This window comes from Heterocephalus glaber, unplaced genomic scaffold (assembly GCF_053883595.1).
Source record: "Heterocephalus glaber isolate CG9 unplaced genomic scaffold, H.glaber_assembly_v1.0 deba00000943, whole genome shotgun sequence".
NCBI lineage: Eukaryota > Metazoa > Chordata > Mammalia > Rodentia > Bathyergidae > Heterocephalus > Heterocephalus glaber.
The window spans coordinates 8,811,698-8,837,975 of record NW_028258175.1 but is presented as its reverse complement, the minus strand read 5'-3'; the positions used below and the strand labels follow the sequence as shown (position 1 = coordinate 8,837,975).

The 26,278-nt window shown below is 45.3% G+C and overlaps 1 protein-coding gene and 1 pseudogene across 17 annotated transcripts in view; one reads left to right on the top strand and one right to left on the bottom strand.

Moving 5' to 3' along the window:
- Nucleotides 1-26,278, bottom strand: part of Snx29 (sorting nexin 29) — a 543,288-nt gene that overhangs the window by 207,714 nt on the left and 309,296 nt on the right. The window lies entirely within an intron of this gene.
- On the top strand, nucleotides 5,139-5,851 carry LOC106010350 (methylosome subunit pICln pseudogene; annotated as a pseudogene).

The window sequence follows — 26,278 nt, the reverse complement described above, 5'->3', positions numbered from 1 at the left end:
CTTCAACAGCATGCGCTCTAACATCTGTGACCCTTCTTCCTTCACAGAAGGCCTCTGGGTCCCCCACCTCCCAGAGGGAAAAGACGGTTCATATTTTCAGGGGCCTCTATCAAGCTGGGGATTGGGTAAAATCTCCTCTCTTCCTGGAACAAAACACTCAGCTGGAAGTGACTTGGCAGCTGTGAAACTGCTCTCGCCCTAGAATGAGAAGGACATGGACTGGTGCTCACCAAGTGCTCTGCCAGCTCCCCTGACTTTGCCATCCTCTTTGCACAACTGGGCACAGGCTTTTGATTGTTCTGGACAATAGGATCCAGGCAGAAGTGACACATGTCGCTTCTGAGTCACAGCACAGGACAACTGGTGCGCAACCTTGCTCCTGTCCCTTTCCCTTCCCACTGAGCGAGAATTCTTGTTCACCAGATGGCGTAGCTACAAGACAGAGGAGCCTCTGTCAGCCCAGGCTCCTGAGTCCCTGTAAACCAGACACTCTCACTCCCGCCCTGAAAGAACCCATGCTGGACAAAGTGCCTTTATTTGGTTAAAGCATGGAGAATGGGGATCACTTATTCCTGCAGTGCTACAGTACATCAGTATTACTGATTCATACAAGCTTCAACTTGACAGCACTGTATCTTCCTTGCTCTCTGACAATGGACATGAGAGCATGAAAAATGGGATAGAGGCCAAAGATTTGTCAAAGGCTGCTTCTCAACACCCACTGGAAACAGGGATGTACCATGATCCCCTTTTTAGCGAGGAAGAACCTGGACTCAGACAAGTCAAATCATTTGTTTGAGGTCATATAACAAACAGTGAAGCCAGAATTTGAACCCAGGTCTATCTTTCCCAAGGCCCAGTAAGTACTTTCTAATGAATTCCAGTCTGTGAGGGCTCCAAATACAATGCAAATCTCTCCTTGGACTTGAATATGAATACTAATCACACATCAGGTGGGTTTCATGTGCCAGACACTGTTCTGAGTCTTTCATCCACATTCCTGCACGGTGAGAGGCATGCTTCTTCAAGGCCTGATGCCATTTTACGGCTAAGAAAAGACAGGCTTGCGGAGACGGTAGGAAAAGTTCTCAGAAGGTGATCATGAAGTAAATAAAGATCCAGTCAAGGATGAAGAGGATACAGATTCTTTCAACAGAGGTCAAGAAAACATTCCTCACAAAAAGGTACAAAATGGAAGACTCTGGAACACTTTCTACTGCTGGCCTGTGAGGTCCAAAGATGCTTCAATACCTAAGATACTCATGGTCAGGGGAGCTAATGAGAATCTCAGAGATGTTTGTTCCTAGAGTAGGGGAAATGACGAGGGAAGATAACTCTCTGGTCTCTCCCCCAACTGTTGTGGAGGTTCTAGCCTCCCGTCTACCTAGTGCAAGTGACTGGTGATAATCTAACAGTGGCCTCCAGTGGTCACTCTACATAGGTGAACCAAAGACCACTTTCTCCAAAACTCAGCATTCAAACCCAGATCTGTCCAGCTCAAAACATTGTTCTTCTTACTCTCCCTTCCACATCCATCCACTCACCCCCTCCCAACCACCCACCCACCCATCCTTCCGTTTAGTAGATATTTACTGAGCATCTACTATGTGCCAAGCACTGTGTGGATACTATGGATACAACAGTGAAGAAACAGAGAAAAATCATTGCCTCCCTCAAGTGAAATCTAGTGCAAAACATTATAGATGATTACTGAATATGTGACAGTGTCTTTATGCTCACTTGCATAGAATCAGACATCAAACGCCATTACAAATTTCCCACGGGGAAACAGTGCTATGGTCTCAGGCTTCAATCAAAATTCTGCTTCTGGTGCAGAGCCCCGATTCTGCATCAGAGAAATTAACCAGGATTTCTATACAAATGGACATCGTGCTATTGATTTATCCCTGGGAAGAAATGAGGACATCAAATATGCCAAAGATGATGAAGACAAAGACGATTAAGACAAAATGAAGGTACAAAAGAATCAGAGGCAGCAAATATTTTTGTGGCTAAGAAACTACAGCTGACCATCATGTCATAGGTTAACAGAACTTAAAGCAATCTTCTCCAATGTTCCACTGACTCTTTACCAGTGATCTTCCAATAAGCATCTCTTCTCTATGCTCAGAATCAATTCTCCTTTGTTTTTTTTCCCCCTCTTGCGGAGCTACCTTCCCTCCACTGTTAGCTATAGGCTGGCCATCATCCCCACTGCCTGCTGGGTATGTGCCCTGGCCCTGCCAGTCAGCATGCATCTTCTTCCCCTGGCCACAGTGACTGGTTCAGGGGGATCAGGAGGCTCACATCAGGCCATGGAGTCTCAGGTTCAAGAACTATGCTAGGATTATTGGGAAAGAAGCCTTCTCATATCACCGGAATGGCTAAGCTCATACTTTTTTTTTTTTTTTGGTGGCACTGGGGATTGAACAAGCCAGGGTCTTTGCACTGAGCTAGATCACCAGGCCTTGTTGAGAAACAGTCTCACTAAGTTGCTAAGTTGCTCAACCTGGGCTCAAACTTGTGCTCCTCCTGCCTCAGCCTCCCAGAGCACTGGGATTACAGGCATGGGCCACAATACCTGGCTTAAGCTCATAGAATCTGAGCTTGGCACTTCAGGAAACCATCACACAGACAGCCCTCACAGGACAAAGACCATAAAGGAGAGAGGAGGGGCAAGCAATAACGAGAGAGAGAACATCCCCATCACACGATCTGACCTCTTGATTCAGCCTTGCCTATGGCTGGACAATCCTTAGACATTTTGTTTTCACGAATCAACAGACTTTGTTTTTTACGAAACTAGTTTGAGTTGGGTTTTCTATCACTTAGATTACAGAGTCCTGAATGACAGAGCCACCAAGGAACTGCCGTATCTCTGCTTCTACCCCGCCAGTCACAAGAGCTTCACAACCATTCATCCTTAAATGGCAACAACAGCACATCCCTCCCCTTGCTGAGCTAAGAGCTAAGTGGACTGAGTCCTAGGACAGCCTACAAGGGCCAGAGTTGAGGCAAGTTGAGTCCCCTCTTCCATGTGACACCCCTTATTTCAGGAGGCACTCCAGGCTGTAGGACAACATCACAAATTCCTCACTGGGAAACAGTGTTATGGTCTTAGGCCATACATTAGTAAGTCTGTTTCTTTCAACTTCTTTTATTCAATCAATATTTGTTGAGGGCCTCCCATGCAGAAGAGGAGAGTAGGGTACAGAGAAACTGTAGATAGAGTCCCATCTCCCAACTCTGCCATCTAGTCCATCAGGAGCCTGAGAGTGATGTCCCTTATTAAGACAAACAGCCATTTCTGATTTGCCTGTGGTGGTATGAGATGAGCTATTGGTTTAGGAAAAACTAGTGCTAATGCTACTGTGTGACTTCATACAATTTACATAGCGTCTCTGAGCCTCAGTTTTCTCATCTGCAAAATAGAAATTTTAACAGTACTGATTTCCTAGAGCTGTTAGGAGAATGTGCTGACACTGGTGGGGCCATTTGCATACACCTGTACACAGTAAGGGTACTAAAAGGAGATGGCAGCCAAGGACATCTTGGGGGACATAAAGAACAGTTCCTCCACTGCCCCAGTCCCAAAAGAACTCTATAATTTATGCCCAAAGTTCTGAGCAGCAAGTGCCTTCCCTCTACCCCAGGCCCTAAGGAAGCTGACTGAGCTCCAATACTTTCCTTTTCCAAGAACACAGAAGCCTTGCTTTGCACAGTGTGCAAAGGTAACCTCATGCCTAAACAAACGGTGGACCTCCCTTCTCCCTCATGACTCAGCCCCTGGAAACACAGATGCGATATGTAGGTAGAAATCTACTTATGCTAAGAAGAAAAATATATCACATGCCTATTCCACGATGTTCTCAACACTCTCCAAGTACAGATGCTCCATGTGCGGGCTCCTCTGGAAGCAGCTGCCAAGTGAACACAGGCTAAGCTCCAGGACGGCTCACACTCAAACTTCAGCCGTCGAAAGTGGCCGTGGCAGTGTCAATGAAAACCAATAAGCCTCCAGAACTATCGCTTTCAATCTGTTGGGTTCTTTAGCGCTTTCATTTGTAGCACCTAAAAAGGGTTGTTCCAGATTTGGCATGAGGAAGGATGATGCTAAAAACAGCAGCAAAATCCCAGGATTTCTCAGGGAGGCCATGGTCCTCATGCAGCCTGCCAGACTGCCCCCACTTACTTCTCCGTTACAATTCTGGGAAAACTGGGTATGGTGGCTCACACCTATCATCCAAGCTACTCAGGAGGCTGAAGCAAGAGGATTCCAAGTTTGGGGCCAGCCTGAGCAACTTAGGGAAGCCTTGTCTTAAAATTTAAAAATAAAAATTTTAAAGAGCTGGGGAGATGGGGTTTGCTCAGTGGTAGTGAGCTTCCCTAGCTCAAAGCCCTGGGTTTGATCCCCAAGACTGAATGAATAAATAAATACATAAATACATAAGGACAAATGAATTAGGGGTTTCCAAGCATCCTTATTCAAAGTTAGATTTTATTTTATTTTTTATAGAAAGCCTAGATTTATTTAAGCTATTACAAAGAAAAAACAATTATCATCAGGAGTACTTTGAGGACCTCATCCCAGTTTCACTTGATCTGTTACAGAAAACTAACTTTAAGAGGATAGAAACTAAAGAATAGGAGAGGCTGGTGGAGTGGGCAGTGGTACTGGCTGAGGAAGTGGTGAGGAAATGGCTGGGTTCTAAATGAGCTTGGAAAGGAAAGCTGTCAGAGTCACCTGTAGGTTGGATATTGGTGGACAGAAGGAAGACTCCAGGAGGACTCCCAGGTTTCTGGCCTGAGCACACGGAAGGCTGTGAATTATGAAATGCTATGAGGGAGAGGCTGCCTGAGCAGCGGGTTTGGGGAAGACCATCAGGAGTTTGCTTTTTGGGCCACTTGCTTTGAAGTTGGAGATGCCCATTAAACGTGCCAATGTCCGATAAGCAGTTGAACATATGTCTGTGGGATTCCCTGCAGGCAATATGAATTTAGTGGTTATCAGTGTACACATGCTGTTTAAAACCGTGTAACTGAGCAAGGCCATCTAGGGAGGATTTTAATATCTCGCTTTGGGAGAACTGCTGTGGCCCAGCTCCCTCAGAGCCAGTATATTGATGCTGCTGGCTATAATGAGCTTCCTCAAAAGTTTTCCACCACTGGGTCTGGCCGAAGGGCTTTAGCACCAACAGTTTCTGAAGCTGTGCACATGGGAAAGGCCTTGGTACTGGCACCCTTTTCATTGCCGAGTGCCTACTTCCTTGGTTAGATGTTTCCAGATTAGAATTCTCATTGACATACTCCTTGGTCAGTTTGCATGCTATGTCCAGAGACCTACATGCCTACTCACAAGAGCATTTATATATTATGGTGAATGCTAAATTTGGAGAAGAAACAAAATCTCTTGTTCATGAAGAAGACAGTGATGATGCTGCTGAACTTACTACTGAATTTAGATTTGTGGCCAGTGGTAAATCAGCCCTGGCGGAGATGTCCACTGCGATGTGTGGATGCCAGGCCTTGCATCCAGATCCTGAGGACGAAGACTCAGATGATTATGGTGGTGAAGAGCACTATGTGGAAGCACATGGACACGGACCGGGGACAGCCCCACATTTCATATCTGTGATGAAGGGCTATCCCGTTTAACAGCAGAATGGGCTATCCCATTTAACACTGGAGAGATCAGAAAGCAAGCTCTCAGTCTGTCAGCGGCCAGTGTAACACGGCCGGGGTCCAGACAGAAGATTCGGTAAGAGATGAAGACGACATGGAGGCAGACAGTTTGAGGACGCAGATGTTGATCACTGAAAGTGATTTTGCTGCTTTAAGATTCTGCTCATAAGTGTGGGAAAGAACTTGGTACCTCTTTCCTCTGAAGTGGGATTGATGAAAGTCTTTTTCCTTTTCCAAAATTCACTTAAACCAGTTCTTCCTGAAGACAAACTATACTGAGATAGCAAGTTGTCACCAGCAGTAGAAACTCTGACAAAGTTATTAACAAGGTGAATTAGCTTAACCCAGGGGTATTTGTAGTTCATAATTTACCCTAAAATTCTCTGTGCCTAGGTACCCTCTGACTAGGTTCTAATTCCTGCCTTTGCTGTATACATTGCCCCTACACCAGCAGCTCAGTGTGGTGAAAACGCATAGGAGCTGGGCAGGAAATAGGCTGGAGTTAAGATGCCTCTTTGAGGCCTAGAGATACCCTTATGCCTAAAAGAAAAGGCAGCGGTCTCAGGAGGATTAGCCTTTATTATTCTTCATAAGGGCAGGAGCCTTGTACTAATTTGGGCCCAGACCTCTCTAGGCAGTCTCTTGGGAAATATCCCAGCTGCACATTGTACCACTGATGTGAATGCTTCTAGGTAGCTTCTAACCCTTCCACCTGTGTTTTCCAGTCTGCTGTCTTTTAGCCCCTTAGATTATATATTATATTATATATTACATTATATCTTCCCCAAACCCTCCGCTCAGGCAGCCTCTCCCTCATAGCATTTCATAATTCACAGCCTTCCGTGTGCTCAGGCCAGAAACCTGGGAGTCCTCCTGGAGTCTTCCTTCTGTCCACCAATATCCAACCTACAGGTGACTCTGACAGCTTTCCTTTCCAAGCTCATTTAGAACCCAGCCATTTCCTCACCACTTCCTCAGCCAGTACCACTGCCCACGCCACCAGACTCTCCCACCTGGACTCCTCCAACAGGCCCCACACCTTCTCACGGCCCTGTCCAATGCCCATATTCTTTTACTCACTACAGCCAAGGCACTGCTCAGCACGCCCTGCCCAGGGGCTTCCCACATTGCTCAGTGAAAGCCAAGTCCACACAGCAGCTGAGAAGGCCCAACTTGACCAGGATCTTTGGTCTCTGATCTCCACTAGTAGTACTGCTCCTGCCTGTCTTGACCAGTGGTCCTGGCCTCCTTTTTGTTGTTTAAACCCCAGGCCACCTGCCCTTGCTCCTGCTTTTTCACAGGACTTTGTTCTCCGAGAGAGCCCACCATCTGGCTCACTCTTCAGGCCTTTGTTATGGATTATCTCACCAGTATGGCTGCCTGGCCCACACCAACTCTGCCCACCGCTCCCTAGGCCCTCAGTGTATGAGCTAATGTCTGCCAAATACGCTCAGTGCTGACTGGCAAAATGAAAATAACAGCATCAACAAATCTGTGTGAGCTGGTAGGTTAGGCCAGGAGGCCTTTAACTCCGGCCTCATTCCAATGTTAGGATTCTGTGAGGTCAGCATGCATGCAAATGATTTCCCAAGGCGGTCTCCCCAGGAGTCTCTTTGGGGAAGTGCCGTGCATGGGGAAGAAGGACTCAAATTGCTGGCCAGCATGAATAACTGACACTTACTAAAGTATGCCAAGTACTTGCTGTGAGCTGTCTTACCTAATCCTCTCCCAACTAGGTAGCTCTTATTCTCACTCCTTACAATTGGGAAAACCGACTCCCAGAAAGTTGGGAGTCGCCAGCCAAATCCACACGACCAGTCAGGTTTAAAGCCAGATCTGTCTGACTCCCAAATTGGGAAGCTTCCCATACAATCCTGAGCCAGAAGTGACTGGCTCGGCACAACACATGCACAGGAGTCAGGGCGGTTCTGCAGATGTCCCCTCTGTCTGAGCAGTTTATTCTGGGGAAGGAACTGGCATGTGACTTGGCACTGACAGACTAATACATACATATGTCGCTTTGTAAATTTAGCCACAAACCTACAATGAAGCAGGTCTTTAAAAACAACCTGCCATTCTGCCAAGGGCATTAAGACAGGAACTTCCACATTTTAACATCCTGATTTCAGGTGCTAAGAAAGAAATCATCCAAGAAAGAGACGAGGATGGGAGTGGGGGTGGGGTAAAGAACCCCTCATCCTCGTCCCCCACCCCTGGGTGCTGGAGACTGGCTGAGAAAGGGAGCAAAGGGGGCAGGAAACACACTGTCCTTCACTTCCAAATGGGTTCCCTGCGTGAAGGACAGGTGTTTCACTTGCGCGGGAACATACTGAGACAGAATAGCTATCCATGTTCTCAGCTACAAAGAGAGGTAGGAACGTCTTTTTTTTTTTTTTCTTTTTTTTTTTTTGTACCAGGGATCGAACTCAGGTCTTGCGCTTGCGCAGCAGGCGGCAAAACCACTGAGCTAAATCCCTGGCAGGAACTTCTTTCAAATGATAGATGAGGACCTGGGAAGAGCTGGCTTTATTAAAATAAAAAATCTGTACTTGCCAAGCACAGGGTTCTTAGGAGCATGTTTGTCAATGGAAGCAGATGTGTCTAAGCTAACATGGTGGCGACAGATTTATTCCATGGAAGAACAACTTGGAGATCCCTTCATATCCTGACATCTCACCTACTCCTAACACACACACACACACACACACACACACACACACACACACTCCCTCCATTCTTCAGGAAGCTCCCTCACTGAACCTGTGCTCTCTCCTGTTTAGTGCCCAGCATTTACTCCTTGGAACAGAACTCTTGCCTTTGAAAGATCTGAAAACCCAGACACAAAAAGGTAGGCACATTATTACACAAAAAGTTAAAATGTTGCTATGGGAAACAACCATAAACCAAGTCAACAGCCCAGGGCTGGTTTCATAGGTGTGTTACCAGCAGAGTCATACAGGGTCCCACACTGGGAAAAGGTGGGTGGGCTATGTACTTAGGCTTATATAATGTTCCATGCTCATGACACCGGGGCTCTTAGTCAAATTACCTTTGAAGTGGCGCTCTGTGAGTGAAACCTGATGTAATGATGAAACACATATGCGAGCAGAGGAGATGGGAGTTCATGGCCATCTGCTTCCCCACCACCACCTAGCAACTGCCACCACCCTCTACTCCAGCAGGGTGTTCCTGTGTATCAGTTATGAGGCAGGGCCTCAGGGGCCTGCAGGGGTCCACACTTACCCTGAAAGCATCCCTGTGCCCAAAGAAATGCAACACTATATAGCAAATAAAATTTTTAAAACACCATGATAGGTTGGGAAAGAGTGATTGTGGAAGAAAGGAAGAACATCTAATTTCAATTTTTGAACAAAGACTAGTATCTTCATTTAACCCTCATCCTGCAAATGATGTAGCCAGTCCTACAATAAGAAAGCCTCTCTAACACAAATGGTAAAGGGCTCTGACACATTATCCACACCAGGGTGCCTCTCCCATTCTTCACCATAGACACTTAATGGATGGATTCTACCCCCGGCTCCTAATCCACACACTCGACACTCTACCCAAGCCCCCAGATTGGTTCAGGGATGGCCCTATCAGAGCCTGTGAGAAGCAAGGATTCCCACTTTGCTGAGACTCTGGGAAGAGTAATTGGCTCCACCTCACTCAGAATGGTATAGTCAGAGGCGGGTCGCTCTGTAGCTGTGGGGGTAAGCACTCAGCAGAGATGGGTGTACATACTGTGGAAGCAGATAGAGAGAAGAGTGTGGCCCTCCACGACTCAGTCTCCGTTGCCGGATCATGCCGGATCTGAAGCTGGCTCTTTCAGGACATTTTAGAAAGGCTCCTCTGGGATTATGGCTGAGAGTCAGATTGGTTCCTTAGGGCTATGGTTTGCCACCCAAAGGTCCATGTGTTAGTTTGGTCCCAGGGTGGTGGGACTGGAAAGTGATGCAACTTTCAAGATGTGAGGCACAGGGGACAGGTGTCCTGGGTTGACTTGGGGGATGCCCTTGAAAGGGAATAAAGTACTTTTCACAAGTCAGGTCAGTTCTATAAAGAGGACTGTTACAAAGGCCTGAGCCTGCCCCCACCCTGTCTCTCCCTGGCTTCCTAAGTCAGGCTGAGTTCACCTGCTTTCCATGTGCTCTCCTCACCATCATCCAGGTGAGAAAGCCCTCACCAGAACTGCTCCAATGCAGGTACCATGCCCTTGAATCGCCTGAACTGTGAGCTAAATAAGCCCCTTCTCATAAGTTAGCTGCGTTGCTCATTCGGTTACAGTAACAAAAAGCTGACTAGTACACTTGGCAAAGGTGGGTGCTCCATGGAAGCATTAAAGGATCTATTTCTAAAGGCTGTGTGGGGGAGCAAATGGGGAGCTGCTGGTTAAAGGATATGAAGGTTCAGTTATGCAGGATGAGTAGGTTCTAGAGAGGCAATGCACAGCATGATGACTAGTTAGCAATATTGTATCACATACTTGAAATTTGCTGAAAGTGGATCTTAAATGTCCCTACTGCACATACAACCAGGATGTGCATACATATACAAAAGGTAACTGTGTACGTGAAAATACCACATTGTTTACCTTAAATACATGCAGTTTTCATTTGTTCATTATATCTCAATAAAACTGAAAAATGTTAATTTTTAAAATATGTACATCCAACACTTTTGGGATCAGTGTGGTAGTGTGACATGAAGGGGCTTTTGGAGGAAAAACAAATGCAGTTTTGTATCCCAGCTCCATCATCTAATAGCTGGGAGATATAGTTTCCATGTACTCAGTTCCTTGTGTTTAAAGAGTCTATCACCATCTGTTACCCTAAAAGAGTTAAAAAGACAAAACTGAGAAAAAAAATCTCAAGGGCCTGGCCAATGCTGGTCCCCAGTCAATACTGGTCCAGTCTCTCTGCCCTCCAAGGCTTCCTCTTGTGCCAGCCTTGAGGGTGACAAGAAAACAAGATGGGTTTCTTGTACCTCTAGTTTCCAGACCTCAAACAGAAGCACAAATGATTCAACACTTGCTGTCCCTTCAGAATACACAAAGGCGCATAAATGTCACCAGTTTAAATGCAAACCCTGCACAAAGAGGAAACATTGTATTCCAATTACTCTCTTTTGAGGGGATAGAATTTAAAGGTCTTAAGAGTTATCACAACACAAAGAGTAGCTAGAGAAATGTGTCAACAGGCCCAGGCCAACCTAAGCAAAACTGTGACAGATATAAGGCAGTGGCAATAGTTGCATGTCACTTGCTATAAGGATTTTTTTTTTTTTAATTCCTGCCAAGAAACGCTCTGCAGTCAAATTTATTTCTGGCTCCTGCGCTGTAGTGGAATGCTGAGCAGAGACACTATTTTCAATATCTTAGCTCTACCCTCTATCAGACCCCAGTACAGACAGAAGAGGAAAAACTTCCCAGGCAGTGTGGTTACCCATCCTGCAAGGCACAAAGGATAACAGTAAGCCAAGGCCAGGGTTCGAGATAAGCAGCCTGCCTCTCACGCAGCAACATCTGCGGGTCCAGACACCCCTGGAGACCACCAGACTCCCTCTGCCTCAGAACAAAAGACTTCCTCTGCTGCAGGACAAAATTTCCCACTTCTCCTGGCACTACCCCTCCCCTACTCAACCTCCCCTACAAAGATTCCCCTCACCCAAGCCCCCAGGATCAAGGGCTTTGTCGCCCTCGACTAGCCTGCACTCAGGCTGAAAATAAAACTTTGGTTGCTGCTTCATTTTTGCCTGCTCCAATGGTCTCAGTCATGCCTCAGTTTACCCTAATACCCACCCCCTTTTTAAGGCAGGGTCTTGCTATGTAGTTCAAGCTGGCCTTGAACTCACTATGTAGGCCAGGCTGGCCTCCAAATCGTGGCAATCCTCCTGCCTCAGACTCCTGAGTGCTGGGATTACATGCATGTGCCACCATGTCTAGCAGCTTTACCCACTTTACAATGCAATTCAAACCAAAACTTTTTCCCTAAAGCTGGAAGACCTAAAATACAAAGCAATTTTAAGCTTCTGTTATCTGCTCTGTGAACAAGCAATGCCTCTAGGTTTGTGGAGATGGCCTAATTTAACTTTATTCAAAATATAAATATTATATTTTTCTGCACCCAAGTGGTTCTTTTTTGATTGGATAATGGATTCTTAAAGATGTCAAGGGCTGGGGATTTAGCTCAGTGGTTCCGCCACCTGCCTCACAAGTGCAAAGACCCAAGTTCAATCTCCCATACCAAAAAACAAAACAAACAAACAAAAAGATACAGACTGAATAGATTTTTAAGGGGCAAAGGGGATGGGGAAGTGGGAGGGGTCGGGGAAAGGAAAGAAGGGAATGGAATTAATATGAGAAAATGAAAAAAAGGAAACAAAATCTTTGTAAATAGGGAGGGATGGAGGCGTTGAAGGGAGGGCAGGGGAACGGGGCAAAAATAAGAACCAAGAGATTGTGTAAAGGTGCAAATTTCCAATGATGAATGTCATTATATTGTATACCTAAAATGTACCAATAAAAGGATATACAGAAAAAAGAAAAAAGATGTCAAGCACCATTCCACTGTTACACAGAAACAGACAATCTTCAGCCTCAACACATGAGTAGCTGGGACGGGTAGAAATGGAGAGAACAGGTGCCTGAGTTCAAATCCTGACCCTACCAGTTATAAGCTGTACAAGGTGGAGGGTGTAAAGACCCTTGTGAGGCCCTGACATCTTCACACACAAATCAGGAACTATTTTATCAGGTACTCATCCTAAGGCACTATTGCAAGAAATTAACTGAAATAATGTGTGTAAGGCACTCGATACACTAACACATAAAGAGAGTACAAGAACATTAGCTGCTATCATCATCAACATCTTCATTACTATATATCACTGATTAGATCATTTTTAAAAACTGTTTAATTCTTGTGCTCTGCACAGCATCAGTTTCAGGTAAAATTAAAAATTCTTCTCCAAGTCTGGAAGACCTATTCTACACCTCTCCTGCCCTAGAGACCCAGGCCCCCGAGGGCCTGTAGATGTGTAACACAGTTACATAATACAACAGCAAGGTGATAATCAGTCTTCCTAGACATCTCCAAAGAAGGCAAGATTTCATGGGACACCACTTTGAGAAGTGCTTCTGAGTGTCCTGCTCATCTCCCTTCTGCTGCAATTTATGTCATTTCCCACAGGAAAAGTAGTGAATAACAGTCAACCTCCCCTCTTATGCATCATGGCAGATTTCATTCTGAAGGAATGCTGAATGGATGACATGTCCAGACACTTGTATATGAAATCAATTCTGAGATATCGTGGCTTTAAAACAATAGGGGAGTAAGGGTGGGGAACTAGCAAGATAAATCAGAGGAGTCAATGCCAATGCCTTACAGGGCCCAGGTTGGTGGAGTAAGTGCAGAAACAGGCTAGGTGGGGAGACAGAATGTGGCAGGGAGCAGCCCCAGGGAAACGGGGCAGCCACTAGTCAGCTCCAAGTGAACACAGCCCATTAGTATTGGATCTTTCCATGCTTTTCAAGAGAAATGAGAAATTATGAATTTTATGGGAAATGGACTGATTGTTTGACATTGTCAATAAATTCAATATTAAAAACGGCATGAGCCAAATGAAGCAGATCTATGGGCTAGATGGAGCACAGTTTGCCAAATTCTAATCTCTGGCTTAAAGGAGTCTCACCAATAAATTTATCTTTGAAGGGAAATTACTTTGAAATAATAATTAACAACCCCTTTATCCATCTGCTCTGCAAATCGGACTGAGATAGTCACTGGGAAGTGCTTTACACCCTGCCTGTTACACAATGATATTCAGAGGCACCCTGGAATTATTTTTTCCCTTTGAAATGAGCCCCACTCTCACAGGAAGACAGGCGCACAAAAATCAAACCCCTCAACCTACAAGTCTCAGTGTTTCTCTACCAAAAGACCCATCAACAAGGAGTTGCTGTGAAAGCTGCCCCAGGATAAGAGAGTTTATTTGTGTTGTGCTTTGTTTTAAAATGACCCACCCAGTGGGGGCTGGTGGCCCAAGCCTATAATCTCAGCCTCTGGAAGACAGACGCAGGTGGATCACAAGTTGGTGGCCAACCTTAGGCAATTTACCAACTTGGTGAGACTCTGTCTCAAAATAAAAAATAAGAAGGGCTGGGATAAATCTCAGCACAAAGGCCCGGGGTTCAATCCCCAGTACTGCAAAAACAACAAAGAAAAAAAAACACAAACCCACAACAAAAATACCATCCAACAGCCATACAGACTGTTAGGTTTCTATTAGTGTTTATCAGCTCCTTGCACTTGTCTTCAGTCAAAAACTCAAAACCTGAAATGAATGGTTTCAGAGGTGACAATCTTTTTTTTTTTTGGTACTGGGGATCGAACTCGGGACCTTGTGCTTGCGAGGCAGGTGCTGGAACCACTGAGCTAAATCCCCGGCCCCAGAGGTGACAATCTTTGAAATGCAATTCCCTCATTTCCTCTAGACTGAAAGTGATAAGCAATCTTTAATCCTCCCCACAATACTATCCAAAAATTAAATGCTTCAACACTTAATAAACAGGCCCATCAGCTACAGAAGGAATCAACAAACATTCCCATGAGGTAGCATTCAATGCAGTAAAATGACAAAGATAAAATAAGGGACATAGAAATACTAGATGCATCTGATTTGGCCGCTTCACTTGTCATTTTCAATCAGGTCGCTGAAAACAACTAGAATGGACTTGGCTAAACATGCTCTTTCCTCAATCAATTGTTATAGAAACTCCACCTTCCCATCAAGTCCTCAGGACACAGGCTCTGCGAGGGATGTAGACAACAGTCTGAGCAAGGGTTAACCACCTGCCTGGGAAGAGCTGCTGATCAAGCAGCAGAAGAGGGACCCACAGACCTCTTATTCGCAGCTGCCGGCCCAGAATCACCAGAGCCATTACAGGTGCCCACTCCAAAGCCATTTAATGAATGAACACAGAAACACTGAATTTGACACTTCAATACTGGTCACTGATCAAACTGTTTGATCTCTCTGAGCCTCAGGCTTCTCCTCCCTCAAGGAGAATTCTATCTCATCCTCAGAGTTGTAAAATTTAACTGACAGTGCCCAGCATACTTTGTTACCTCCCATTTTCCATTCCTTCCATCTGAAATATCACCAGTAGAACTTCTGTAAACATACTCTAACCACATGAACAGGACTGCACGTGAGGGTCTCCAAGGTGGCCCCGGAGGGGAGTGAGGTTGGAACACTGAGCCTTAAAAGGCTGGAGCAGCTGGAGCAAGGAGGAAGGAGGCAGTGGAAGCTAAGAAAAAAATGACAGAAGAGCATGCAAGGATAGACTGGGAGGTCAGAACCTCCAGAAATATAAAGGCTGGGGACAGGGCAACAATAGAGATCTGGCTGGCAGGATGAGAGAGACATAGGGTCTACCAGGTGTGATCAGGAGCTGGGATGAAGGGGAACCTGGCAGGTGGGCCTCTCAAGAGTTGGGACATCTGCCAAAAAACACTGCAGAGTCCAAAACCAACCCACCATGCACTGGGTCCTTCTCAAGCCTTTTGATCATGGCCTTAAATAAGATCAGGACATAGGAGGATTTAAAAGCATAACTTCAACAGGCAAAACGATACACAGAGTGTAACATATTTTTTAAATATCACCAATAAAACTGCTGTAACAGTATTTTCCTAGTGGGCACACCATTAAATGAGCAATCCCAGCTAGATGCAAATGATAATTTTCTTGGAATCATGGAAAATTATGGAGCTTCTTACAGAGGGAAATTGGATGCAATCACTTGGCAACAACCTGAGGACATACACATATATGTACACAAGAGCACACAGACACACACAGGTTCTGAGACTGATAGTTCATCTTCTCTGACTATCAACTTATAAGGTAAGTATAACAGTAACAATTCAATAACAGCAACAGGAGTAACTAATGCTTACACCAAAGTTACAGGAGTCGCTCCCTTTTTGGAATAGGGGTGTTCTAGGACATTCCACTGGTGTCTGAAACGATGGATAGTACCAAACCCTACACATATTACAGTTTTGCTATAAATACATATCTAACATAAAGTTTAATTTATAAATAGGCACAGTAAGAGATTAATAATCACTAATAATAAAGCAGACCAATTATAACAATAAGTTTTAATAAAAATTTTTAAAGCTCAGGGATTATTTCTGGAATTTTTCCATTTGATATTTCTGAACCATGATATCTGGTTTCAGGTAACTGAAACCATGCAAAATGAAATCATGGAGCGGGGTGGGGGGGCTGCTGGATTTAATTCTTCTGCTGTTGCTGAGTTGAGGTCTCTATGTTGCCCAGGCTGGCCCTGAACTTTTGTACTCAAGTGTGTAGCTGGGACTGCAGACACATGCCACCATACTCACATTTATAAAAAACCTAATCCTTAAAGCAACATTCTGCACAGGCCTTCTGTTGTTCCCATTTTATAGATGGAGAAAGTGAGGCTTAGGGTCAAGAAGGAATGAACCCATGTATGAGAAGGTGTGGCTGATACAAGAAGAGCCCAAGTCCCCAGCAGATGTAAGATATGCTGCTTCAAATGCTTTTTTTGCAACAAAATAGGGTATGCATGAATACAGACTAAACTGTAGTCTAGGGGAACCTCTGCATCCTTTTTTGGCAGACAGTAAGGCCCATGTAATTCATGGTCAAAGGACTTTCACGGGGCACTCAGGGAAGGGATGCACTTGCCCCTGTCCTGTCATCTCATAGTCTCCTTGCAGAAGGTTCTGGAATGAAACTGAGCAGCCAAGTCCAGCCCTGGAGAGTTGGGCCGGGGCAGCTAAGGCTTGAGGCCTGAGGCTCTTTCTGGAAAAGGGCCAGGCCGGTCTGGGCATTTAGGCCCTGCTCCTGCCAAACTCACACCAGCCCAAAATCTGCGGTAGGAGCTGTGGGCTGAAGCCTCAGGCTCCTGCCAAACACAGATGTGGGCTTTGATGCAGGAAGGAGCTGTAGCTGGCTTCACAGGCCCAAAAAAGATTAAGAACTGAGCTGTTGCCAGCACAATGATGGCACCTAAAGAAGCTTTTGGTAGCAGTTAAGTAAGAGGGCTGGAATGAATGGGACAATCTTATTTTGCACCTGGGCCCTGTCCTAGAGACCTTAGGAAAAAAGTGCCAGCGAGACAAGCTTTTCCAATCCATAACAAAGTTTCCCCAAGTTCATCCACCAGCCAGACCACACCGTGCTGCCTGAGAAAGTGAGCAGAATCCATCACTAAAATATTCCGGGTGACTTCCTGAGAGCCAAGACGCCACCAGCAGCCCTGGGACTTGATATGAGTCTTCTGTGCCACTGAAAGATGCAACCATGGGGTACAGGCACGGAAACCTGGGACTGTGCACTGGTTCAGAACCAGGCTCTGGGATCAGCTGTCTGGCTCCGCTAGTTGTCAGCGCATCACCTTAGACTACTTCAACTTTATACAATTCAGATTCCACGTTCTAGAAAATGGTGACAACGGGGCCCACGTGTGTTCCAGAGCTGTCAGGAAGATTAAATGGCTCATGTGTATAAAGCCTGGCTCACAGATACTCAAGTGTGCTCGTTACAATTACCCAGAAGCATCAAGCCCATTTCAGAGGGGAGACAACTGAGGTTCAATTACATACTCAAGACCACAAAGGAATCAGTATTTCCTGAGCACCATCTCTAAGCCAGGCACCAGGGCAATTCATTTCCTCGCACCCTTCCAAAGCCCCCGGCAACAACAATCAAAGTCACCAACACTTAGACTGTAAATTAGTTAATTCTCAAAACGACATCCTGTCTCTTACATCGCTTGCCTCGCCAGTGCAAGGACCCGAGTTTGATCCCTGGTACCAAAAAAACCCCAACAAAAAACAAAAGCACAATATCCTGTCCCCATTCCACACTGAAGAAACAGAGGATCACAAACATTAAGGAATGTGGCCGGGACGACACAGTATGCCTGACGCCACATCCCCAGCTCCTCTATGTAATACGTGCTGCTTCAAATGCTTTTCAGAACAAGGCAGGTATGAATAATTGAAAACACATCTTAATTCCTTCTGGAAAAGGGCCTCTTTGTCAAAGAGGAAGAAGAATGTTTGTGCTATTCAGGTATATGCTATAAAAACATCAGTGAAGTGTGTCCACACTGGCTGAAAAACAGAGGCCCACTTTGCATATGGACAAGCACTTGTCTCTCAGCCTGAGTGACCTAAAGACAGAGGGCCAATGGCCAGTGAACTATGAACCAGAGAAGGTCAAGGCATACAAGAGAGGTGTGTGCAGCATTTGGCATGTGCTGGTGCTAAAATAATACATGCTTCTATTTTCTGCATAGGGTTGTACAGGGCACAAATCTCTCTTAAGTCTTTTATGCCACTGAAAGACGCAATCACAAAAGCCATTAGGAGGTCCATGGCCACATGAAGATTCAAATAATCTTCACCAGACAGCTGTGTTCAATCCTGTGGTGAATTTGCCAAGCATTCTGCAAGGGCTGGGGTAATAAAATCCAGGAAGCCAGAGCTCCCTGCCCAGGGGACTACAAAGGAATGCCAGCCCTTTATGGCAGCCCAGCACCTCCTTCATCTACCAGAAACAGCACAAAGATTCTGTGTGGGACCTACAATGTACTTCTCCTCGGCATACACAGCATCAGCAACCAGTGCAGGTGTCGTGGTCTAGCCATTCCACAGTGTGCTCCTCAGGCACCGTGCACACACCCTCAGCCCAAGAGGACAAGAGACTGCCATGGTTTGGATGTGGCTTGTCACTCAGGGTTTCATGTCTTAGAAGGTGAGGCCCAGGGTGGCAGTACTGGGAGATGGTGTGGAACCTTCAAGAGGTGAGGCTTAGTGCCAACTCCTTAGGTCACTGGGGGAGCAAGCTGCCTCAGAAGGGATTAAGGTAGCTCTTGTGGGAAGACTGAGCTCTCAGGAGAGCATGTTGGTCTAAGAGCAGGCTCAACCTCTGAATCACTCTCTAGCTTCCTGTTCTGTGATTTGATCTCTTCTAACTTGTGTTCCTGCCACTGCCACCTGCTGTGAGGTGATACAGTCAAGACAGCCCTAACCAAAACTTGTACTTGTACCTTTTAAGCTTTCAGCCTCTAAAACTGTGAGCCTAAAAACAAACAAACAAACAAAACAAAACTGTGAGCCTAAATAAACCTCTTTTCTTCATAAAGTTAGCCTGCTTCAGGTATTTTGTTATAATAACCAAAAAGATATGAAGTGGGACTCCATCCCAAGTCTTTGGCTAGGATTGCTAAGCTACTCAGAAACAAGCCTGGAGCTACTGGTAGTGATTTTGCCACCCCAGGGGAAGAATACTGTTCCTGTCAGGAAGAATAGCATCCTGATGTGGCATCACTTTAGCACCCCTACCAAGCTATAACCAAGGCACTGTTCTTAGAACTGTGCGTTATATGAGCCAATCAACTCCATCTTTGCCGAAATCATTTTAAGAGTTTCTGGGGCTGGGGATTAAGTTCAGTGGCACCACACTTGCCTTGCAAGCACAAGGTCGAGTTCAAACCCTGGCACCAAAAATAAAAAAGAACACGAGGAAGTTTCCAGCAACAATAATGTAAAATAGCCCAAATTTTAAAAAGGGAGACACTGATGAAAATATAAGAATTAGCACAGCTATGGTAAAAGAGGGTGCCCAAGGGAAGGGATCACCCACAGTTTCCAGGTAAGCTTGAATATGGCAGGGTACAGGAAGGGCTGATCAGCCAAAGATTCCAATGCTCTGAGGACAGACAGCCAGGAACTTGGGAATGTAGGAAGCCTTCCATTAGCAGCCTTTCCTAACCAAGAGTCAGATACTTGAGGCAAAAAACACAGCCTGTGCTTCTGTTTCAGAAGGATTGTTACCAGTGTGAAGAATATTGTCACTGGAGAGATGAGACAGACAAGGGCTTTCTGCTTGGTTTGTAGAAGAATTTCTTTCACATCCAGCAAAAATATTTGAAACCATAACAAAGTCACTTTTAGAGTTGCTTTAATGAACAATCTATATCTGAAAGACTGAGGGATACTCACAAGCCAGACATATTTCTGGCTGAGCAGCAAAATGATAAGAACAATACTTATCATCGAAGAGTAACTAATGCTTATTCAGGTATATTCTACGGGAGGCACTGCGCCAAACACTATATACAGCTTATCACGAAGTCTTGCCAATCCTGTAAGCTAGGTAGGTGCATCTTCATTTTATAAGTTAGTAAACTGAGTTTTGGAATGCGGTGGCTTGCCCACAGGCACACAGCTAGATGCAGCTCAGCCAGCTTTAGGAACCCACACCATCTGAGTTCATGGCACTGCTTGTACTATCAGGTGACACTGAATGTGTCCCTGGGTAGGGTGAAGGCCCCAAGAAGACTTCATGGCTGTGCCATGGCCAGGTTGGCAGCATGAAGAGCCCTGTCCCCAGCTGTATGAGGGTGTTACTTCATCTGTGCTAACCAAGAGATTAACAGGACCAACACAATAGGCTAAGAGTCCTGAGCCAGAGGGACCATCGGCCTGACCTCTGGGGGAAAGAAAAGCTTGGCAGACAGGTCACAAAGGGACCCAAGGAGCTGAGCTCTGTGGTTCCCACACAGTTGTTTCACAGAGTGGTCCAGGGTTCCGTAGCCCAAGTAGAAGCCTTAAATATTTATCTCCACCTGCAGCAGCTGCTCCTTACCTCTAATCTAGTGTTTCAAAAACGCCTTTGACCTTAACCCAAGTAATTAACACAGTGTGTTCTAACTAAACGGGGTGCCTCCGGCTCATCCCCACTCTAGGCACGACCACACGACCACCCAAACACCCACTCCACACTGCCTCAACCTCCGTGCCACTATCTCCACCCCCCGTGACTCTGGGCACTGTGATTTTGCATGCCCGTTTCACCCTGGGGAAACTATGTCTGCAGTCTTGGAAGTAACCCAAATCAAACCCAGGCCACCTGGCTGCAGACAGGGGCTGGCAAATTACAACCCTTGAACCAAATCCAGTCCCCCTGGCTATTTTGGTAAATAAAGTTTTATTAGAACACAGCCCACCGTTCCCTTTGGGTAGTGTCCATGATTGTGTCTGAGACACCGCAGCAGAGCAGAGCAGAGCAGATGCCACAGAGCCTACATGGCCATTAAGTGGGACCCGTTTGTTGTGTGGCCCTCAGTAGAAAGGTTGCCGACCATACTCAGGCCTTTACCCAGTCACCATGCCCAGCCAACCTGACCCTCCCTCCCAAGGCTTCCCTCCACCCTGACTGTCCTTCACCCCCAACAAAAGGAAAAAAGACAAAAATTATACTTGAATATAATCCCACTGATAAAGAACAAATCTAATTCTCCACATATTCTTTTGTTCTCAGAAATTGCCAAGATGTCAACCTCACACAAGATAATAAATGAGAAGAACCTGCACAGTGCTTCCCAAATATTTAATTAATGCATTTTATCTGCTTCACCACCTGGGAACAATGGGCCACAGGTTGGAAGATCAACTCTAAACCTTCATGTTGAATTCTCAGTTTTATACAGTGCTTGTCACAACCTTAATATTACTTAAACGTAGTTTTTCCTCGTTATTATTAATTAGGTTTTCCCTAACACTCAGTATCACAACCTTCAAAGAAGATCTGCAAGAATGCGTTTAACTAAATTTTGCAAAGCAAATCTTTCTAAATCACTTTGTGTTGGCTTTCTAATCCTTCTTCTTAGGCAAGGTTTCCTTGTCCAATCAAAATCTGTTATGATACCACGCAAATAAGAATGCTGTTTGTTCTTAAAAGTTCCTTTCAAGGGGGTAAACCCGAAGAGCCATAGTGAAAATTTAGATATTTTAGATTTTTCTTTTTTCTACTGGGGAGGAGCCTCCAGAACTCCAGGAATGGGATAAATTGCTAGTGAAGGATAGTATTTTGCAAAGGAGAGTCAGTCAAAAATTGGAGGTAGACAGCTGGGCTTATGTAATCTTAGCACTCTGAGAAGCTGAGGCAGAAGGATCAAAAGTTCAACCCCAGCCTGGGCAAGTTAGCAATTTAGTGAGACCCTGTCTCAAAATAAAATACAAAAAAAAAAAAAAAAGGCTGGGAATGTAGCTTAGTGCGAAAGTACTGGATTCAATCCCCAGAGATAAATGAATTATTGAATGAAAAAGGAAGTGATCACACGTTTTCTGTATTATTCACAGGGTAGTAGTTTTGCAAAACTGCTGCAATATGCCTACGCCTGTGGAGGGTCATACAAAGGGTTAGAGAGAAAGAAGAAATCAGAGCCTGTGTTCTGCTTGAAACTTTGTGGCTGTTGTTACTGCTATTCTAATTTCCCTAGATACTGTTAATTACGCGATGGAGACCCTGGGGTTTTAGAAGAGGATGTCTTGGTAGCTTGGCAGGGTTTAGCCGTCTCCCAGACAGAGAGGTTGCTGGGCCAGGAGGACCATGTAGCAGCTGTGAGCTGTGTTCAAGGCACTGTTTATAAGCAAAGGGGTTCTGAGATGGGCAAAGAGCCATGCCTACAGGGTCAGATCAACAACATAAGGGGCAAGAGAAGAGAATGAACTCAATTAATGAATGAGCTTAGGGCACAGACTGCAAACAGGTTTGGTTCACCCAGTACAGCTTAAAGAAAGAAGACATTAACCATGCTAACGTTTAAACACCAAAATCATTCCCACTGGGCAAGAATCAAAAGAGTGGAGTGAAGACTTCCTCTGTGGATATATCTGTCTTGTTCACAGCCCCCTGTGGCGGCCATCCCATGCATGTGCCACCAGCCTGGACTGCACTGACTTACACCTTATAGCATCATCCTTTGTAGCTTCCAACCCTGCCTTGTAGCACCCAGAGCTGAGGGGCAATGGGTTGTTCTCTTTTCTGGGACTTCAAGAATGCAGTCCTCACTGCAAATTAACAAGACCCTGAAAAGCCTAAGAGATGGTTCTGAGGCATGTGGAGAACAGGAAATGTTCTCATGCAAAAATTCAAATTCAAATGGAGGAGAGGGAAAAACAAAAAAATGCTGATGGCTCCATTTGGGTCTCTGTAGACCTGTCTGATCTCAGGCCTATGGATAAACCGAGGTGGTCTGCTAGATTCTTCTATGCAATCAATTTGCTTTAAAAAAAAAAATCTTAAAATCAATCTCTACTTTAGTATTTTAAACTAAAAATTACCTATCCCAAAGTTCAGGACAGCTCAAGTAACTCAAGCCAATAATACAAGTTAGCATGTATTAACTACATATTACACATGAAGATATTTGAAAATACAATCCCTTAATCTCACCAGCTCTGTAAAGCAGGCCCATTTTACAGATAAAGGAGCTGACACACAGTGAAGTGGTAGAGATTCAAAGCCAGATCCAACCAGCTTCAGAGCCTGAGCTCATCATTGTTGCACTGGTGTTTCCCCAGTTACACAATTCAGAACCCAGAATCACTTACTGGGGTTTCTAGACACTACCATGACCACTGCAAAACCCAAAGACAAAGCTTTCCCCTCTATAATGTTCATGTTTCTGAAGAGCCAAGAAGAAAGTCTTGGTTTGGAGCTTGTCTGCCTTTACCCTCCAACCTTTGCTCGCTGTTTTCCTTACCTTCAAGAAAGCAGCAGTTTGTACTCATCATACTTTTGCCTTGATGGAAAATGATACCTGATTTATAAATACATTCATTTTATGTGAAAAATGGGAAAAAATTTAAAGAAACTATGAAATCAGTAGTGGTGGGTGGGCAGATATGGCAAAAATCATGACAGTGGAATACGAATGACTCAACCAAAGGCAGCAGCATTAAAATGCCGCAGCCTGGGCGTGACTCCAGCATGGATGGCTGCGTCGGCACAGGGGCTGCGGAAGGGTGTGCTGAGGAAACGTTAGAACTCTAATTCAGACTCACTCTTACTCATCAGCTTTAAGTTTCTGGGTTTTGTTTTACATACTGTAAAGAATCTCACTATATATATATTGCAAACAAATGCTCATATTATACAGAGTGACTTTATAATTGCTTTAATCAGCTGGAATGAACAAAGAAGTCTGTCAATCCCAGTTCCATAACCCCCACATTTTTCTCTGGAGCAGAGTTCCAAGAGGTCTGGAGGGAACACTGTCTTATTGGTGGCATCCCAGGGTTCACTTACTGCACTCCACTGCCATGGCCCACAGGAGACATCACACAGTGGAGGACAACCTGGCTCCTCACTCAGCTCAGGGTGAACACAGGACATAGGTGAAAGGGAATTTGTTCCCACTGCACTCACGTGTATGATTGGCCATTCAGATTCTATCCCAGTTCTCTGTTGGCAAAACCAGGAGAAATACTTCTCCAGACAGGGAAAAGTCCAGCTGCCTGCTGAAGCCATTTTTGCCCCCACTGAAAGAAATCAGACTGGAAACAAAACCCTACTGAGAGAAAACCAGAGCTCAACAATACACACAGAAACAGCTCCAGTGCCCTGAGATGCCATAGCTAACAACAAGATGGTGTCCTGATAAACTCACCATATGCTGAAACTACACTTAACATAACTAACCTGCCAGACATCGGCAACACAACATAGCCCACTGTAGAGCCTGGGTTGCTTCCCCCTACAATCGTGGGACTGACGGGGAGCTGTAACTCACTGCCACTGCTCAGCATCTCCATGAGGATCCTACCACATACCACTAGCCAGGAAAGGGATCAAAATTCAAGAACGGTTTCTACAGAAGGTTTATCACCTTCACATCAAGTTGAACCATCCTAAGTCGAGGCCAAGTGCACATTTAGTTCATTGTAAGAATTTTCCAATGAGGATGCAAGAAAGGAGAAGGAAAAGCAGCAACAGCAGCAGTAGCAATGTGTCACCACTCCCAGCCCTGCCCTTCAGTTCCCAAAGCCCAAGCCCCACAGGAAGCAGTAGCCACCAGCACAGGCCCTGGCAACAAAGGGACTACGCATGGAGCTCTGGGAGCAGCCACCACCCTGGACTGTGGGCATTTCTTAGAACAGGTCCTAGACTCCTGTAAGGTAGGAAAGTGCAAAGTGAAAACCTCACAGAAAAAAAACTACAGTGCTGGGATTTCTATGCTGGGCAGGCCAAATTTCATTTAGCAAAAAAAACATTAAAATGTGATGACTCCAAGCCCAGTGACATGGGCTTCTCTCTATGTTAGGCATGGCTCTGTGATCTATTTTCAACTCAATGGACAGAATGAGCCTTTCAAACCTCCCTCTGCTCAAAACCCTCCACTGGCTTCCCACACAGGACTGGAAGATCTCACTTTCTGCCACTCATTATACACCTTCTTGCTGGCATCATTCTAATCCTATGACTATAGGAAAGAGCCATAAGACCAAAAGATGCAGGAGAAGGAGGAGAAGATGTGAGACAAGTACCATGCCTGCCCTAACTGAGCCTGCAGGGACAGGACCTCAAGGCAGGGAGGAGAAACAAAGTATAGAGAGGACCTAGGAAGCATGGGGTGAGGGATGAGCCAAGGTGGGAGGAAGGCTACTAAGGTGATAAGAGAATAAGACCCTGCTTTGAGTAAGAAAGGGACTTTCGAAGATGACACTCATTTAGATGCAAATCAGCCCAGTCCAGAAGAATCTAGCCCAAATTCTTCCAGGTCCCCTTACTACTACCAGTCCTCCAACCTACCACACTTGCTCTTGCTTCAGGCCTTTGATCTTTGGTGTCTCTTTGACTTGCACACCTCACTTCTAGCTCTCTGTGCTTCAACCATCCTTAGGGGAGCTCCTGGCCTCTCCAGTAGTCACAGGGTTCACACCACTCCATTTCCTCCAGAGCACAAGGCTCCACTAGAATATAACTTCTGCACGAGCAGGGGCCTGGGGCCCAAGTCACACCTTCCAACTCCAGAGGTACCTGACCCCAGGCAGGTGCTTCAAAAATTCCTATTGATTTCTTGAATGTTGACAGTCCTCCAGAGTTTGCTTTACAAACTGTGAGCCATAGAGCAAATCTACCCCCACTGTCTTAATTTTTAGTAAGTTTTATTAGAACTTTATTAGTCTGTTTGGGTTACTATAACAAAATACCATCGACTGGGTGGCTTAAGCAACATGAATTCACCTTTTACAGTTACGGAGCCTGGAAGTCCAGGATCAAGGTGCCAGAAGAGCTGGTTTCTCCTGGGGCTTCTTTTGACAACTTGCAAGTGGTCACCTTTTGGCTGTGTCGTCACATGGCCTTTTCTCTGAACACATACACACACATCACTGGTGACTGTAGACAAACTCTGATAACATTTAACCTTAACTGCCTCCTTAAAGATTCTATCTCCAATGTAGTCACGCTAAGGGGTTAGGGCTTCAACATATGAATTGTAGGATGGAGATGATGAGAGTAGAGGAACAGGCACGATTCAGTCCATCACATAACATGGCCACACTCATATGTTTATTTACCATCTCTGGCCGCTTTCAAACTATGACAGCAGAGTTGAGTACTTGCAACGGAGACTATCAGATGTGCAAAATACAAAGACTGTACTCTTCTGGCTCTCCATGAAAGGTTGCTAACCCCCAGCATAAACCAAGGCTCCTACTGTGTTTAAATGGTGACGACA